Raw genomic sequence first — 20,348 nt, 5'->3', positions numbered from 1 at the left:
TACCTGCACCCTGTTGTTCAGCAGAACCTTGCGTGGTTCTTTAAATGGCAGTGGGGCGACCCAAGTGTTAGTGTTGTCTCTGTAGACGTCTGTGTCCATTATCTTTAAAAAGATAAGGTCTTCTATTGATGGAGCCAGTTTGTTGTCACGTTCAGTTCGATTGAACACTGTCTCACCCAGCATCCTCTTTGTTGTCTTGTCAGACTGGTTAGCACTGTACTGTGTCTCCTTGACATGCATGAAGTTTGTGCAGGGTTGGAGGATTGAATGACGACCATTGTCTAGCACGTTGGTTTTGAACGTGTTGACTGTCGGCTTATGTGCATTACCCAGGCACACCTCTCCAATTACTACCCAACCCAGGTCCAGTCGTTGAGCAAAGAAGGCGTTATGTGGTCCGTTGACTTGTTGCCTGACCTTGTGTGCTCGAAGGACATCTCTTCCGAGTAGCAGAAGTATTTGTGCCTCTGGATCCAGTTGCGGGATATGCTTGGCAATGTGATGGAGATGAGGCTGGTGGAGAACAGCGCTTGGCGTCGGAATCTCAGACCGATTGTTCAATATTTCATGACACTCCATGAGAGGTGGGAGAGCGATGAGAACCTTTCCGTCCAGCGACTCAATCTGGAATCCTTCTGCCTTCTTGCCAGATGTTTCAACGATGCCAGAGCAAGTTCTGAGGTAGTACGAGATTGGTTTGCTCTCCACACTAAAAAGTTTGAAGAACTCCGGTCTAGCTAGTGAGCGGTTACTCTGGTCATCTATAATTACATAGGCTTTCACAGCCATGTCCTTGGAACCCTTTGGATATATCTTTGCGAGGCAGATCTTTGCACATGAGCGGCTCCACTGACCTGCACCACACACTTCAGTGCAGTTTGTTCTAACATCGGCCGTGTTAGAATGATCTTCTCCCTCCCCGCCGTTCTCTTGTGATGGTGGAGGGGCTTGGAGGTAAGTGAAACTTTGAGGTGACGGACCAGGATGCATGGCTGCATCATGATAGGGGCTATCACATTCTGAACACTTTATAGAGGCCTTGCAGTCTTTAGCAAGGTGTGAGACTGACGAACAGCATTTGAAACATATTCCTTTCTCCATAAGAAAAGCCTTCCTGTCGTTGAGGAGTTTGTTTCTGAATGTTCTGCATCTTTTGAGTGGATGAGGCATGTTGTGCAATGGGCAGTTCTTGTTAGGGTCATCATTGGTCGAAGAAACGTCCATTTTGTTTACCGAGATGGGTTTGTTGGTGTTAAAATTCTTGACAATGAATGTATCTAGTTTTGTTGGCGTTATGATGCTACCTTGCTGCATGAAACTAGGGTCGTTGCGCCTCTTCGCCTCCCGGCACACAAAGTTGCAAAAATACTCAAAGGGAGGGAACCGCCCTTGGTTCTCTTCCTTGTAGCATGACCCAGTAGACATCCACTTGTCCTGAAGTGCAAATGGGAGTTTGTCCACGATTGGTCCAACTCCACGTGATGTGTCCAGATATGACAGGCCAGTGAGGTAACCTTCTTCTTTAGCGCCTTGGATTTCCATGAGCAAATCTCCAAGTTCACGTAATTTGGTGTGATCCCTCGCTGAAATCCTGGGGACTGCGTCCAACCGCTGGAACAGAGACCTCTCGATTATTTCAGGAGCGGCATAGCACTCACGCAGCCTCTCCCATGCCTTGTGTAAAGCCAGTGTGGGGTTGCTTACGTACACTGAGCGTATGCGTTTCACCCGTTCACTAGATTCCTTCCCCAGCCATTTAGTCATGAGGTCCAATTCTTGGGATGCTGTGAGGTGAACTTCGCCAACGGCATTGTCGAATGAAGAGCACCATGCGCGGTAATTCTCAGGCTTATCATCAAATTGGTACAGTCCTGAATTGACAAGGTCTCGTCGTGCTAAATATTGTGCCAAAGGCTCTGCCAGAGGTGGTGTGCTAGAGGGAGGAATCTGCTGTGGAACATATGACTGTGCACGGACAGGTAGGTTTGGTGTAGCTAAATGCCCGCTCTCAGCTCCTTCGGACTTTAGCTTGTAGTTGGTAGGTGGTACAGTATCTTTTGTAGGTGGATACCATGTTACATAGCTGGCACTTGATTCTTCCTGGAATGGAACAGGTAAGACTGACAAGAGTGGAGCGGAAGAACGAAGATTGATTTGTGATTGAACATATTCACTGGTACGTTCAATTTTTCTCCTTTGTGATTCAGATCTGCCATTTTCAACTGGAATTCCCTCGGCGTCTTCCAGCACTTGAGCCTCCACCATGGCCACATCAGCTTCTCGATGTAACGTCAGCACCTCCAACTCTGTGTCTATTCTTACTGCTTCCAACTGAATTTGAGCATCTCTTGTGACTCTATCTGCTTCCCTAGAAGCCTTTTCCATCTTCAGTTTAGCTTCTTGGGTAGCATATGATGCTCTAATCTTAGCAGCTTCTGCTTTAGCCCGAACGCGAGCCACACTGGGTGATGATGACGCAGTCTTGCTGCTCCTAGTGCTGGATACAGACGATTTGTCGTTGGCGGCCATCTTGATCCCGTTGAAACATCCAATGCTTTTCTTTTCACTGTAGTGTTCTCGTGCAGGGTGTTGGAACTCTGGACTAAACACCGAGTTAAACCACAGTCAATGAAGACGGAGTCGTAATAAGTTTCACCCATTTACTGTAACTCTTTTTCTTCAATCATGCTGGTGAAAACTGCAACAAAGACAATACAAACATTCAGTGTACATACATAAATATAACATTTCACAGTAGAAAATATAAATATACATTGCATCTTTATACATTTACAGTACTCACGAAATTGCCTCTACGATGCTTCCCCGTGGATGCGAGCAGATTCTGGAGCATGCGGTCCACTGTCAAATGTTAACCCGAGCTAGTGAAACCAGACACCATTTAACCGGAACCGGAAGTGACTAAACCGGAAGTCCCACCCCGGAAGTGACGTCATAACATGCCATGAACAGGAAAATCATGTTACCAATAACTGTCTTGAAATAAACCCCATTAATTAAACACCAAATGAAATAGAAAATGCCGTAAAGGCAACACAACAGGGTTGCATTGAAAACGTTTTCCATCCCCGCTGGTACAAGAGTATGTAATCAGGAGAATTTATATATGGGACAGATCCCCAAATTTATGATGTTATGCTTTGTAGACAATGAGGGATATACAGGAAGTTATACTAGAAATCCAATGAATTTCGAGAACTATGATCTAGAATTCCTGAGTATTCATGCGGACGGCCATTCATACCCCTCAAGACCGTTTCAACCATACTTTCAGAGAGGCCAGTACACCAGAGAATATTATCACATGATTCAAACAACTGGGCGGCATTTAAAGGATAGAGCGCTATCTGTAACACGCAACGATTTTGGGGGTGGGTATGCCCTGTTCTGTTTTAATTTGGATCCTGACGACGGGTGTTCGGGGAATGTATCACTAGTTAAGACGGGGAATGTGCGACTGGAGGCTCGATTCAGAACACCTCTACTGAGGACTGTTACACTTATATGTTATTCTGTGTTTGACTCTGTTATTGAGATATCAAATCAGCGACAGGTGTTGCTTGATAACTACTAAACACACCCATGAATACCATAGAGCTGACGAGCGTTGTTAGAAAACGGATTATTAATGGTACAGATTTTGTGGGGGTGCTAGCATGCAATCAGTTACCCAAGCGAAGAGTATGCAGATATCCGTTGATGCTGATTGTAAATACTCACCCGTCCGACAGACCTGGAGAGCACTGGTTGGCCATTTATATCACAAAACACCTGCACGGATATTTCTTTGATAGTTTTGGTCACGCTCCAGACCATACACGGTTCCCAAAGGAGATACATACTTTCCTCAATAATAACTGTACCCAAGTGTCTTATTCTAGGAAACAGGTACAGAACAACCTGACCACAACATGCGGACAACACTGTGTGTTTTTCCTGTGTCACATACAAAAGGGGATACCATACACTCGAGTGATGGGGATGTATGGAGATAATCTAGTTAATAATGATTCCATGGTCTGTCGTTTTGTTAACAAAATACAACCGTCAGTGTGTTGCGGAGATGATTTTTCCTGTGTACAATGTTCGTAAACCATGAAAATGTTGTACTGTAATGTACTGTGTTGTGATCGTTTAAAAAAAATAAATAATACTAATAATAAATGAGGAATCCCATGTTTTATTTATAAGTCATAATTTATTCATCTCATCCACGAATGGTTACACAAATAATGATAATAAAAAAAGCAAACAAACATACAAACAAAATGCAGACAGTATATTCATCCTGTAAACACCTAAAAAGACATTCATCATATTTATACATCAGTTTTACATTCAAGTGGTCATAGAAATAACATGATAATAAAAAATACAAAAAAAATAAAATAACATCTTAATACGTCATCCACGGTTTAACAGCACCCTGGCGTCTAACCCTTGAGGATAGGGGGGTGTTATATACAATGCGCCTAGTCTTTGGGCGAGGTTTAAAAGTTACAAAATCATCATCATCATCATCATCATCAACAACAGACACTTTATTTGCAGCAATAGATCGGCGCACCCGAGTGTTGGGTATGGCAGATAAAGGAATATTTAATCCTGCTAGTGTCTTTAAAAAAATAGACCAGCCAATAGGCCTGGAGCTGTCTAAAACATTGTGTGAGGCTGTGACACTTTTCAACAGATCATACATGTGTGAACCTCTGACAGTTTGACTATTAATAATAATCTCCCCATTACCGGTCCATGATACGATGTTGCCTGAATTGATCAAAGTATCCAGAATACACTCGGCGTACTTTCTGCTCTTTTTAGGCATGTGTTTTAGAACATTACCAAGAATCAGTGTCTTTTCGGGGTCGACATCAACGCCATCCCCAGGGGCACTCTGTGGGACGGTAGCAAGTCTTGAATTGTCGGGGGTGTCTCCGGGAGGGAGTGATAGAGTCAGTACATTCTTTTCACGTTCCCCCTGTCTCACAAAACCCAAGTATCTCTGTAAAATACTGGCATACTGTTTTGCTTTCTCATACATGTCGGTGTCGGGCTGGTTTAACACCGCAGTCATGGCTCTATCGAGGTCGTTTTGCACGGCCTGTCTTATAAATTCTGGTCGAGGGTCCTGCAGAGGTTGTTTTAAGGAATCCAGTTGATGCTGGGGCACCAGAAACATTTTTTGTGTATGCTCCATGTGTCGTGGCTTCACCTACCCCTGTTGATTAGACTAACTATAAAAGGAATCGCAGCCCCTAACAACGGTAGTAAAAAAAACCCAGACTGATTGAGTGTCTTCTTTTTGTTTGCTGATTTGATCTTTTTATCGGCAACCAGTCTAATAAGATTCTTTTTCTTCTTTAAGAGTCCGTACTGCTTGTTAGTCAGGGGGATATTACCACGTAACACATTGAGGGCTATCTCACACAGAGCATTGACAAAATCCTTGTTGGCATTACCCATAATGACCTTTCTCATCCTTGGTGAAGATTTATATATCAGCTCCAGCATAGCCAAATTCCTCTGCATACGCTGCGACATGTCTAATAACACTTGTGTTTTTTAGAAATATACACAACCGTTTGTTCGGACAGCAAGGCGGTTCTGAGTCTTAAATGTTCGGGCGTCATGGCTTTATAATCTATGAGAAGATACCCGTAAGCGGGGGTTGTTGCATCATCAAAAGCCTCTAAAAAATATTTAGTGTTACCAGGGAACATTTGTCTGGCCAATAACATGATCTGCCCCTTATCCCTAGGATTTTTAAATAAAATGAGATAGTTTGTGTTTAAACTAATAGTACGACTTGCCTTACCCTGAATAAACAAATTCTGTACTAAATATATACAACTGAGATTTCTGTGGTGCACATATTTGGTAAAAACGTTTTGAACCTCAAGATTATTGCTTGCATCGTTCATTAAATCATCTATGATGAGCAGGTTGTTTTTGGTCGGAGGCAATAAGACATCGTCACATAGAGACTCTGGTATCCCATTCACAAAGTTGATGGCCCTTATTTTAAGGAGTTGATTATATATGGGCTGCCAGCACGAATAAATATAGACTACATTATCAATGTTGTGTGAAATAATCCTCTCTGCGTTCGCTATGATGTCTTTTACAAAAAAAGTCTTTCCACAGTTTGAAGGTCCGCTCACGACTAGACTGAAAGGATGCTGTAAACGAATATCAAATCCTTGGTCTATGTTAGTATCCATAAGGGAGGGTGGTGTAGTCTGATAATACCCTCCGCTTGTTGTACACCACACGGACGTTCTTAAGGACTGTGTCGTTTTTAAGATGGAATTTCTTTTTGTCCCTCTTGATCGTATCCGATGTGATTATCAGGTTGGGGGCAGGGTTATTCTGATTCGCTACAAAAGCATGCACTAGACCAATCAACGACTCTGTGGTGACAACTGCAGCATTTCGAGCATTTAGTGTGACCCCCTTGCATTTGACAGTTGTCTTGCCAAACCTCGTATTATAGCCGTAGCATTTGGGCCCACCTGATACAAACTCTGTGATATAGTCCTCCTCAGGAGAACCACACACGTCACCATTGTTTAACTCATCAGTCAAATCGCCAAGATATGGACCCAGGGGAGGTACCCTGTCACCAGCCTGAGATGTGAACACAACACTGTCAGTGTCACAGTACAATACCCTCTCCTGCAGCATGTCAAGTACATCATAAAGCATCAGTCTGGCATGAGCGGTTGTCATTGCACCTATAAAGACATTCACATCCCTTATACGTGACCCCCTGCTGTCCGCATGTCTCCACTGTACCATGGCGACCTCGTCTGAAATAAAGCAGAATTGTCGCACATCATAATCATCGCTAAACATCAATTGTGTGAATCTTGCGGGGTCTGTGATTAACTCGCAGGATGGCATGTTATTTCGCATGCTAAATCGGCCCCACAGAGAATTTAGCAGCAATTTGTTGCAGCTGCGCATGGCTTTGTTGACTTTGATTTTGCTGGGATCGAGCCGAATACCCTCTTTGATGTAATAGTCCTCCACATATTTAGCCCTGTCATCAGGCGTTTTAACGTGACCTGGATATCCTGAGGCCTCCTGTTTACACTTTAGAAATGTGCTTACATATCCCTTAAACAATGTGTCTGTCTTGTTGGGAAAATGCCACACTTCGTCAATGGAGACAATCAGGTAGCCCTTTTCGATAGCTTTCTGAAGCTCAAAGGAGACCCACACCCCCGACAGTTGTCTGGCACTGGCACTGTGTGTACATGCTGCAGTCTGGTTCAATGTCTCAGCGCAGGTGGCACACAGTGGAAACATGAGTTTCCCCTGACATCTGTAGGGTAAGACGGGATGAAACAAGCCTCTTGGGGGGAGGACTGTACACTTTACAAATCCAAAATAGTTATCGATAGACTCAAAGTTACTAAAGATAAGCTGTGGGTGGCCGACGGGGTACTGTTTAGAGTTCTGAACAGTGGGATACAGACTAGTGAAGTCATAGTATCTAATTTTTTCGTCCGCTGCACTATTGACCTTGTGGTACAGTTTCATCGCGTTGGTGCGCCCTCCAAAGAGCGCCTCGCGGGGGTTTAGTCTCTCGCGCTTTATGTATGTGGACAGAAATGCTTGTACAGGAGTACTGCATCGTTTTAAGGCTGCCCACTCACACTCCCACATCACTGTCACTTGCATACCATGCAGGGTTTGTAGGGCTGCGACCTTGTCCATGAATGCTTTGTACTGTCTGCCATATGTTACTTTAGCAACAGGATTCACATGACTTGACACATGACATTTCACACACCCATGGTAGAAGCAACCGGCAAATTCGTAGCCCATGTGGTTTGCAGCATTATAACCGTCCAGATAGAATGGGGGAAAAGACTGTTCACCGTGATTGAGGGCATGCTTAATCTCAATGTTCTCGACATGCGCTACATATTCAAGCCACTGCATGGATACATCAGAGTATACTTTGTTTTGGGGAGTGTACGCCCCCTCGTAAGTCAGAGCGACGGTGTCTTTTGGTAAAAACAATGTTTTGAATACACCCATACAGCTGGAAGCCAACGTGGTGAATGTGAAAGGATCTAGTTGTGTGCACTCCATGAAGCTAGCCCGATAGGTTGTGCATGCTCTGCGCAACACTTCAACATCATTGATACAATAACGGCGTATCTCCGCTTGGAAATCAAACGTCTCCTCGCACACACTGTTATACCAGACCATGAATGCTGTCTGGTCACTAGCACACATTTCGTGAAACCCATAGTATGAGGGGTCTGGGTATCTACCGACATATTGCTCATTGTCTCGAGTGTTGAAACGATGGGGGAAATAGCCCTTTGCCATGTCCTCAAAACCTAGGGCTTCGGGCGTCTTTGACAGTCGCATGGGGAGAAAACTGAAAGAGTCAATCCACCGTTGCTGGTAGCTCTCGTCGTACATTAGTATGACACGACTACCTCTCATGGTCACATTAGGGGTGATGCCCTGTTTGACAAAATACTCTAGCAGAATATAGTTGTCAAAACCTGATGCATTGTGTGCTATGAATGTGTATCCTTTATATTTAGACTTGCGATACCTCTGTACAAAGGCATCAACACACCTTAAAGTGGTGAAGCAAAACTTGTCACCCGACAGATCCATAGCGCATACAAAATTAGCCTCATGTTTACCCTCGTGAAACCGTGTCTCAAAATCAAACAATATATAGTTTGTCTGAGCAGGTTTCTTTTCAACCGGTTGTATGAAGCAGGTATGCGGTTCACTGCTCTCCATCAGGGGCTCCCCGCAATGGGCACATGAGGGGGTTGCACACTTGTGTGGTTTTTTGGCTATCTTGTATGTTTTACCACAGGTCTCACAGTATTTGATTGTCTGGCACGGTATTACACCATGAACAAGCTCAGACCTCTTATGCTGATCAAAACAGAATCTGGATTTGCATATTCGTTTACAGCTGTCACACTTCAGGGTAGCGACGGCCCGGGTACGACATTCTGGGGTGAAACAAACATTACATCTCTGTGTACAGTTATGGTATAGAACAGATTCATATGTCACATAACAGTAGTCGCATACATAGGATGCTCCGAAAAAACCAGTCTTGTTGTCAATCATGTAGTAATGGTCATCATGTAGATATAACCACACAGTCTGGGCGTTCGGTGTCTCATGAGTCTGGAAGCACTGCAAACGTTTACGTCCTACATTGTGATGAAAGATTATGATCTTTACACCCAAAAGGTTTTCAAAAGCCCCCACGTCAGAGAATGCAACACTATGCATGGGGTCAAAACCGGCTGAACTCTGTAGCTGCTGTGCGTATGCCAGCTTGGCGGCCTCTGATGTTTTCGGCTGTTTATGGTGTGCCAAACACATGGAGAAGCATAGATTGTTCCCTCTATTACCTGAATGGTATAGGAAACGACCCTTCTTTGAAAGGATTTCATCATATGTGACACAACCTAGTTTTAGGCGCCCCCCAGCACCCCCACTACTGTTTTGGGCTACTGTGACCACTAGCTCCAATTCATCATCGGATATAGAATCATCATTGCTCTGGATGACCTGGGCTATCTGCTCCATAAATAGATCGACATTATATGCATCGCTCACGTTTAAAATGGCTTGCACATCGCTGGCCAATGATGGGCCTCGCAAAACTACATTCAATATGCTCCCGGCGGGGGCTGTGTCTACAGCCTTATTTATTATACCACCCACAGCATCGCGTACCATGTCAGGGATGCGGTCTATTTCTTCGAGTATTATGTTTCCAAAATCAACCCTTTGTCGTAGTTCAAAAGCATTGAATGATGGAATTGTCCTAGTGTGAATAGGTCTCGTAGAACCCACCCCTGAGGTAGACGCCACCTCCCCATCAGGAGCCCCTCCACCCACTTGATGTGTCTCAGTCAACCCTAATCTGATATCATCATCATCATCATCATCATCATCACTATAGGACATCCCCAGTACCCCAATAGTATCACTAGATGGTGCCCTTACAGGTACCCTTACAGCATCTGCTACAGCCTCTGCTACAGGTAGTGACAAAATGCCCCCCTCCCCCTCCTCCACCACCTCCACATCCTCAAGCAATTCCATATCACCCCCGACACCCTGTCTCTCTGCAAGTATGCATGAGTCTATCAGTGATGGTAGCATATCAACGTGCGTATCATTGTTGTGAACCACACTTACACTGGTATACTAGTGGAATGGTATCCTCCATCATCCTCCGCCCATCAATTACCTCCATAGTCCCATGCGTTTCTAGATCTATTAATATCAATAATCTCTGCAGGATCCTCTCCGACACTTGTGTGAATGTCGATGTATTAGTATCATTATGTATGTTGGATGTAGACGATTCTATGTCACCATACTCAAAACCTAGGACCTCGGCACTCCCTGTCATGCGATTAGCTAATGCTTGCATAATGATATGATGCTGCTCTCGGCCGTCGGTCAGTTTGTCATGTGTCGGAGGTGCGATATACTGCTGTATATTATCACCATTATTAGTAGATGTAGATGCCACCGCCTCAGCATGCTCCCCTCCACCCACTCGATGTGTCTCGGTCAACCCCGGTAGTGCCAAAATGAGATCTCGTAATGTCACACACCTCTGCAGGATCCTCTCCGACACTTGTGTGAATGTCGATGTATTAGCGTCAATATTTGCCTGATCTGGGTCTGGGGGCGGATTATCTATGATGGATGTAAACGAATCTATGGTACCATACTCGAAACCTCGGGCCTCGGCACTCCCTGTCATACGATTAGCCAATGACTGTATGATGATATGTTGTTGCTCTCGTCCGTCGGTCAGTTCGTCATGTGTCGGAGGTGCGATATACACCTGTATATTATCATCATTATTAGTTGTGGGGGATATACTGTTAGTTTGACTATTAACATCAGAATTACTGTTGTTATTGGAGGCAATCTGATCATGCACCCCGCTATTACCCTGTTTTAACACCTTTCGTGGCGGTGATGAGGCCATCTTTTTATACCTAGTGTGTAATCACACACACACACACACACATATATGTCAGACACACTTTTTAATATCATATATGTATAAAAACAAAACAAAACAAAAAAACAAAACAAAACAAAAAATAAAAAAATTATGACACCTTTTTAAGAAACCAGATATCCTTATCATAACCCGTCTACCCGTCTAATGAGCATGGTTAACAACGTATCTGTAACCCTGGCCTGATCGTCTAGGACCTTTCGTATGTTCAGATCGGTATTGGTCTGGTCACTGGCGAATTTTGCCAGCATGTCCCTGAGTGCACCCACTTGTATGCTCAGCTCTGTAATGGCCTGGTCACTGACGAATTTTGCCAGCATCTCCCTGAGCGCCCCCACCTCGCTTCTCAGTGTTGTGACCTCAGTATTTACACCCCCACACATGCAAGATCCCGTAGTAGTAGTAGTCGTATCACGTGCCCTGTCCCCTTCTGTAGTTATGTCGTATGGAGCCCAGTTCTCGGGTGCCTGCCAATTGTCAATAAGAGTATGTAGGTCCTCTAATTGAGAATTACACTCCAGCGGCACAGCCTCTATTGGTGTCTGTATGTCATTCAGATTCACATACGCATCCTGCGGCAGGGCCAATTCTTGAAAGCCATTACCTGATGGTTGGTCTGGGAATAGCTGTAACGAATCCCCCAACACAGCATTCGCACCCCACACAATGGATTCTGCAGGAGCCCCTGCACAGTCCTGGGTGTCCGCCGGTACGTTCTCTTTGTTGTTGTTGTTGTTGATGTTGTTGCTGGTGCTGTTGTTGTTGTTGGTGAACTCTTTTCCAGGCAGTGATGTGGTCTGTTGTTTCTTCTTCTTCTTCTTCTGCTGCTGCTTCTTCTGCTTCTTCTTCGGTGTTCTGAGACATAACATTAATAATAATATTAAGAAAAGTGATTAATTAAAATACTTATTTATTTATTTATACACTGGCCATCATTAGTTACATACACACCTTGGGGCTTTTTTCGTGTTGTTATCAAGGGACTCTGCAGAGTTCTTTAGATGGCACACCGTTTTCAAAAGCCTGCACAAGAAAAGCAAAAAGAATCCCTACACTGTAAACACCTTGAATCTTTTATTACTTGTGTTTTATTTACCATATATGTGTATATATATATATATATATACCTTTTTTTCTTTGATTGTATGCCTGATGGAGCCAGCTCTCGCATATATATATATATATATATATATATATATATATATGTGCCCTGTAGCATCATTTAAAAAAACATGTGTGTTCTTGGGGGGGGGGTGGGGGGGGGTTGATCATTGTTACCTGCGACCAGCGTCCGTAGCCCATTTACGGCCCCTACTGTTTCAGCCTCATTAGCATCAAGGGGTCTTGACACCTGCGATGCAGGCAGACAGAGGTCTTCTTCTTCTTCTTCTTCTTCACAATGAGGTGTTACAAACACTTCACGACCGAGTGCTTCAACAGCCCTGTTTATTTCCCTGGTTCTCGGTGTCTCTGGTAATTTATAGGCTGTATCTCCAGTCAAGGTCCTGAGAAATAGTGATGTTAAACAACATTATTATATATATATATATATATATATAGCATTTATTTATATTGCTGAATCACGCTAGTGGGGCCAATAGGTCTGTAGGTACCGTCTGTCTCTTTTGTCTGTATGTAAATCATCCTCTAGAACATGGGATCCACCACGTTTCACACCCAGCACCTGTCTGCATTGTGTTGTTGCAGAACTAAAACAGACATGATTTAAGACATTAGTTATGATTGGAAATACATAGTTTGAAAAAACATAAGAAATTGCAGAGATTTAATACAAAACATACCTGTTTGATCTTTTACATGCAGCTTTACCACCACCACCAGCCGCTCGTTTACACTCCGGTTTCAAGGCACGTGGTCTTGTAGACTTGGCCTTTTGAGTATCTGCCACCGACAAGTAAAACACATTTTAAATAAAATACAGTCCCCTACATATATATATATATATTATCAAGAAACTTCATAACTCAGTGTACCGCCATGGTTTTCAAACTATGTAATGGAGCTCACTATTAAAGAAATATGTTCAGTGTAATACCTCATTGTACCACCTTGTTTATTATTGGAAAGTGTCGTATCTTTCAAGCGGCAGTGATGTTGAAGAATGAGGATGAAGGAATCTCCGCGGACACTATTCTTTCTGATATAATAGAGTTTATTACAGAGAGGAATCACAGGTCAGGACATTAACATTCTCCGCTTGTTCCCTCTTAAATACCTTTGTCCTATGTACTATGGGTATTGAAGTGTATTATCACGAAACATCATAACTCAGTGTAATACCTCATTGTACCGCCATGGTTTTCAAACTATGTAATGAGCTCACTATTAAAGAAATATGTTCAGTGTAGTACCTCATTGTACCACCTTGTTTATTATTGGAAAGTACCAGGAATAACTGTTTACAATGAACGCACCTGAGAGGATCACATGCCAAGATTCGTGGCCATGCCTGTGCCGTGGAAAAACACCGGGAAACTTGTTTTTCTTAAACGTTAATTGGACCACTCAGACACCTGAGAGACAAGAAACGGGAATGTACCCTTTCGCAGTCCACAGTGGTGTCCATGATTGTGCATGAGAACGCATGAGAGTAATAAAATAAATAAAAATTTGTTTGAAATTATAAAAAGTCATACTTATGAGATACTTAACCACAACAGTCAGAAGCAGGACTTTGGCATAGGTTACCCTCTAGTTGACATAGAAATGAATTGTGAGTACATTGAAGACTACTTTAAACCTGGTTTTAAAACAGATGAAATACTTCAATTGCTTGCTAAGTCGACCAAACCTGCTGGGAGAAAACGGCCACCAGCCCTCGATGTATCAGTCTGCACGGTAAAGGGAAGAGATAAGTTAGGTGTATGGAGGAGTGGCTCCCCACAGAGAGCTTGTTTTACCTTCTCAAACACCAACTGGCACTGCTCCGTCCACTGGACCGGATCTGAGGTACCTTTCCGGGTCAGATAGGTCACCGCCCACCTGCTACTCATGCTCCGCCCAGGTGGTGGTGTGGATGATCACATCATTCAAGTAGGCGGCCGCATATGCAGCGTGCGGACGCAGCAAACGGTAGATGAGGCGTTGAAAAGTGTCTGGGGCTCTGAACAAACCAAAGGGAAGCGTGGTGAGTTGGTACAACCCATACAGAGTGGAGAAGGACATTTTTCCTTTGGTGACAGAGGAATCTGCCAATGGCCCTTGGTTAAATCCAGTATCGTAAAGAAACGCGCAGTGCCCGGTCGGTCAAAGAGTTCCTCGACCCGGGGCATTGGGTAAGCATCGAACTGTGACACATCGTTCACCTTGCGATAGTCCACACAGAATCGTATAGATCCATCCTTCTTGACCACAAGAACAATGGGACTACACCAGGCACTGTTGGACTCTTCTATTACCCCTATCTCCAGCAAGGCCGCTAATTCCCTCTGAACCACTTTTCTTTTGTGTTCAGGTAACATGTAGGGTCGCGACCGCACCACCGATGGCATCTCAATTTGTTGCTCTTTGAGGTTTGTGCAACCTGGCAGGAGGGAGAACACGTCAGCAAACTGCTCTTGCAACTAGACAATGTCTTTTGACTGGGTCCCGGAGATATGGTCTTCACAAAGGAGCGAGGCCGGATTAGTAGAAGTTGGCGCCTCAGGCCCCAGCTCCTCTCTCTCAAAAACCGCGGACACCAGAGAAACAGACTCCGCCTCTCTCCATGCTTTTAGGAGGTTGAGGTGGTAGATCTGTGTAGCTCCACCCCTGTCAGAACGCACCACCTCATAGTTGACATCCCCCACTCGCTGTGTGACCACAAAGGGCCCTTGCCACTTGCCGAGGAGTTTAGAGCCAGTTTGCTCAATGGCATCATTTCTTCATTACCGTTTAACACACACACATTTCGACAGGATACCCTCTCCCAGCTGAAAGGCCGGTAACAAAGTGTCCCTGCGGTGTATAACCAACTGATAGCGGGTGCCAAGTCTCATGAAGTTAGAGGCTTCAGGTCTATTCATACATTCTGTCATATTCATTGAATGTGTTTATGTAACTCTGTAATGCTGTTCATTCTGTACACATGACATCTATTGCGTCTGTCCATCCGGGGAGAGGGATCCTCCTCTGTTGCTCTCCTGAAGGTTTCTTCCTTTTTTTCTTATGTAAGGGTTTTTTCTATTTCATGGAAGTTTTTCCTGATCCGATGTGAGGTCCTGGGACAGGGATGTCGTATGTGTACAGATTGTAAAGCCCTCTGAGGCAAATTCATAATTGCTGATATTGGGCTAAATAAAATAAAGTGAATTGAAATTGAATTGAATTCACTAGCCACTACAGTTCCCTTCCACAAAAAAGACTCTTCGCTTAATCATCTGCACAACAAGTTAACGCACACACACACACACAGAATTAACATTACATATTACATTATGTTTTTTAAATCACAATACACAAAGGACTCTTTAAACAATTTAACAATTTAATTAAGGAATTTTTATGGAGTGGCAAAAAACCTAGAATCAGTATGAAAAAGCTCTTTGCTTCAAGGAAACGTGGAGGATTGGCTATTCCAAATATGGAATTATATAGCATAGTATTCAAAATAAATGTGCTAGCACGGCATTGTGCGAACTATGAATCCAACCACGCATGGGTAAAGATGGAAGAGTAATTAACAGCTCCATTCCAGGTTATGGACTCGTTATCACAAAAACACACATGGAAATCTAATATTACAACACTCTAAGTGGGCATGGGTGAGGGCACATAAGATTCTGGGGATATCTCAATACAAACAAAGCTACTTCTCTACTTGGAATAATCTTCTCATCTGTTTAGGGAAAAAAGTATTTCTATGGGATACATGGCTGGCAAAAGGAATACATGTTATCAAAGATCTCTACAGAGAAGGCTCATTTAAATCATTCAAGGACCTTAAAGAAACATTTAATTTAGATGAGAAGGGGGATTTCTGGAAGTATTTACAGCTGAGGAGTAGCATGGGGTCCGGGTTTGGATTGAAAAGAGAAGAGGAAAAAGAGAAGAAGATTCAGGAGTTCCTAAGTGCTTTTTACTCACTACAAAATTGTACATACATTTTATTTTACACCTCTGAAACTGTATAAAATGGGCTTGATGCAGGACAATACATGTTGGAAATGTAACATAGAAATGGGCTTTTTTCTACACGCTTTGTGGGAGTGCTCCAATGTGTTGCCTTTTTGGAAGGTAGTACTGGAAATGTTAGAAGGGTTGCTCAAACGGCCTTTACCAGAATCCCCACAGCTGTGTTTCTTAGGGGACGCATCAATAGTGCCATCAGGCCTCACCAAAGCAGAGATCAGAATATCATTAACAGATTTCATGGTGGCAGCAAGGCTTATCCTGTGAAACTGGAAGAGCCTACATAAGCCCACGCTCACAGACTGGCTCAAACTTATGACACAGACGGCTGCATTTAAAAATATGATTGCCAGGGTAAAGAACAGTTCAAGCCAAACTGACCAAGCATGGAAAACCCTAATGGCTTTTATAACAAATTAGAGGATTGGTCAAGTACTCGTGGATGGAATTTGTGTTATCAAGAAAATGCAGGAACAATGCAGGTATGTGAGTATGCACATTTACATGTAAAAGATAATAAAGGGGTGTCGGGGTCTGTATATATTTTATTTTTTTTCTGTTTGCTTTATTTGTCTGCTCTTTTTTTTAAAGGTTTTCTTTGTTGTTGTTGTTGTGTTTTTGTTTTTCTGTACTTTATTATTGTCTGACATGTCTAATTTTGGTATGTATGTTTAATGTTAATATATTTAAAGGAACATAATTTAAAAAAATACACTTATATGATTGTTGTTTACGATATTTATCTATTATTTCACTGTTTTTATTGTTTTTATTAAATTCTCAATTTAATTTCCTATGTTAAATTCCTTGTATGTGCAAATTATTCTGATTTTGATTCTGACTGTGTGCTACGTTATCATTGCGAAGTACGGTGCATGAATGGACGGACCGTACACTTTGGGGTCTAGGTGAGGTACTGATCAGAGTGGGTCTCCATTGGAGTTCATTGTGGGCCCATTGCATGCTTACTGAGTGCCTTCTTACTGTGCACACTTATGACAGTATGTCTGAGGTCAGGCTGTGTGCCAGTTTGAGCTGGATTGAAGGCGTCCTGTGCTGCTTTGTATACACAGTGTGTTTGTGTGTGTTGGTAGATAAGGACAATTCAACAAATCAGGAAATAATTTGCTTAATACACAAACCCAGCAATGTCGTTTTGAAATCCTACACCCCGACCTGATGTTCCCTTTGGACCTGCAGGGGGGTCAGCTGGCAAACATGTCTTACCTAATTCTGTGGAAAGGCTTTCTAGTTTGTAAATACTGGAAAAAAAAGCAGAATCCCCCATATAGTTTATAATAATGGTGGAAGGTTTACCATCAAAATTCTTAGTCACTGATTTTAGACAGAAATTAGCAAAAAACAGCTTATAAATGTTAACTAGCAGCCATTCATTTGTTTAGCTCAACCTAGCGCAATAACTAACTTTTACTTGACGGCTGCTGTTATGAAACAGCTGTTAGAATATTAACTCAGCTCTACCTCTTGTCTCTTTTCTCAGAAATGGAACCTGCCTGTCCTCAAAGTTCAACCTAACCGTTGACTGCAATACTGGATCGACTTTATGTAAGTTAGAATAATATGTTGCTCTCCCGAAGGTTTCTTCCCTTTTTCTGCCCGTTAAAGGTTTTTTTGGAGGGTTTGTCCCTGAACCGATGTGAGGGTCAAAGGTCAGAGGATGTTGTATGTGTACAGATTGTAAAACTCACTGAGACAGATTTATAATTTTTATCTTCAATGTTTCTCCAACGTGCTACCATTAATATTTCAGCTTATTGTGTGCTACATTGTCATTGCGAATTTTTGTGCCTGAATGGACCGTACACTTTGGGGTCCAGGTTGAGGTACTGATCAGAATGGGTCTCCAGTGGGGTTCAGTGTGGGCCCATGCAGTGCCCACTTGGGAGTCACTGTACATACTTATGACAGTATGTCTGATGTCAGGCTGTGTTTTCAGTTTAAGCTGGATTGAAGGGGTCCTGTGCTGCTTTGTATACTCAGTCTGTTTGTGTGCGTTGGTAGATAAGGATAATTCAACAAATCAGGAAAGAATTTGCTTAATACACAAACCCCGCTATGTCGTTATGAAATCCTACACCCAACCTGATGTACCCTTTGGACCTCCTGGGGGGTATGCTGGCAAACATGTCTTACCGAATTCTAGGTAAGGCTTTAGTCTGTGAATACTGGGAAAAAACCAAAGCCGTCAGCTTCTTAATGTGTTGTCCTCACTCACAAGCATACACCCCCGTGTCCCGTGGGTCAAACTGCCTTCGCTAAGGAGCCTTTGATCAGTGCAAACACACCGACGAGACTGACCACGAGGTCTACGCTGAACTCCACTCTTCCCCTCCCCTCCACACAAAAACACATAATCTGTTTGTCCCAGGCTCATTGTCATGGGTAAACGCGGGTCGCTTTGACCCGAGGACAACGGTAGAGACAATTTATTTTATTTTATTTTATTTTTTTGGGGTGGTATATAACAAGGGCCACTTTGACCCGAAGACAAATACAGTTGAGGTTATTGACTCTGGAATAGAGGGACAACGATTACATTACATGTCATTTAGCTGACGCTTTTATGCTAACCACTGACCCACAGTCGCCCCACGATTCAACCTCACATCTCTTCGTGGGGAATAGTACCTGTGTGTATATACAGTGGGGCAAAAAAGTATTTAGTCAGCCACCAATTGTGCAAGTTCTCCCACTTAAAAAGATGAGAGATGCCTGTAATTTTCATCATAGGTACACTTCAACTATGAGAGACAGAATGGGGGAAAAGAATCCAGGAATTTTACATTGTAGGATTTTTAATGAATTCATTGGTAAATTCCTTGGTAAAATAAGTATTTGGTCACCTACAAACAAGCAAGATTTCTGGCTTTCACAGACCTGCAACTTCTTCTTTAAGAGGCCCCTTTGTCCTCCACTTGTTACCTGTATTAATGGCACCTGTTTGAACACATTATCAGTATAAAGGACACCTATCCACAACCTCAAACAGTCACACTACAAACTCCTCTATGGCCAAGACCAAAGAGCTGTCAAAGGACACCAGAAACAAAATTGTAGACCTGCCCCAGGCTGGGAAGACTGAATCTGCAATAGGTAAGCAGCTTGGTGTGAAGAAATCAACTGTGGGAGCAATTATTAGAAAATGAAAGACATACAAGACTACTGATAGTCTCCCTCGATCTGGGGCTCCACGCAAGATCTCACCCCGTGGGGTCAAAATGATCACAAGAACAGTGAACAAAAATTGCAGAACCACACGGGGGGACCTAGTGATTGACCTGCAGAGAGCTCGGACCAAAGTAATAAAGGCTAACATCAGTAACACACTACGCCGCCAGGGACTCAAATCCTGCAGTGCCAGACGTGTCACCCTGCTTAAGCCAGTACATGTCCAGGCCCATCTGAAGTTTGCTAGGGAGCATTTGGATGATCCAGAAGAGGATTGGGAGAATATCATATGGTCAGATGAAACCAAAATAGAACTTTTTGGTAAAAACTCAACTCGTCGTGTTTGGAGGAGAAAGAATGCCGAGTTGCATCCAAAGAACACCATACCTACTGTGAAGCATGGGGGTGGAAACATCATGCTTTGGGGCTGTTTTTCTGCAAGGGGACCAGGACGACTGATCTGTGTAAAGGACAGAATGAATGGGGCCATGTATCGTGAGATTTTGACTGAAAACCTCCTTCCATCAGCAAGGGCATTGAAGATGATACGTGGCTGGGTCTTTCAGCATGACAATGATCCCAAACACACCGCCCGTGCAACGAAGGAGTGGCTTCGTAAGAAGCATTTCATGGTCCTGGAGTGGCCTAGCCAGTCTCCAGATCTCAACCCCATAGAAAATCTGTGGAGGGAGTTGAAAGTCTGTGTTGCCCAGCGACAGCCCCAAAACATCACTGCTCTAGAGGAGATCTGCATGGAGGAATGGGCCAAAATACCAGCAACAGTGTGTGAAAAGCTTGTGAAGACTTACAGAAAACATTTGACCTCCGTCATTGCCAACAAAGGGTATATAACAAAGTATTGAGATGAACTTTTGTTATTGACCAAATACTTATTTTCAACCATAATTTGCAAATAAATTCTTTAAAAATCAGACAATGTGATTTTCTGGATTTTTTT

At 43.2% G+C, this 20,348-nt stretch overlaps 1 long non-coding RNA gene across 1 annotated transcript; it reads right to left on the bottom strand.

Annotated features, from left to right (window-relative positions):
• Positions 1–11,897: 11,897 nt before the first annotated feature.
• LOC117740569 lies at positions 11,898–12,239 on the bottom strand. Its single transcript, XR_004610628.1, has 3 exons — positions 12,199–12,239; positions 12,023–12,094; positions 11,898–11,926 (listed from the first exon to the last, which is right to left on the bottom strand). It is a non-coding gene; the product is annotated as an uncharacterized LOC117740569 (long non-coding RNA).
• Positions 12,240–20,348: the final 8,109 nt, after the last annotated feature.

The sequence above is a fragment of the Cyclopterus lumpus genome, chromosome 2 (assembly GCF_009769545.1).
Source record: "Cyclopterus lumpus isolate fCycLum1 chromosome 2, fCycLum1.pri, whole genome shotgun sequence".
Taxonomy (NCBI): Eukaryota; Metazoa; Chordata; class Actinopteri; order Perciformes; family Cyclopteridae; genus Cyclopterus; species Cyclopterus lumpus.
The sequence above is the reverse complement of the archived record's forward strand: the minus strand, read 5'-3'. Positions and strand labels throughout refer to the sequence as shown.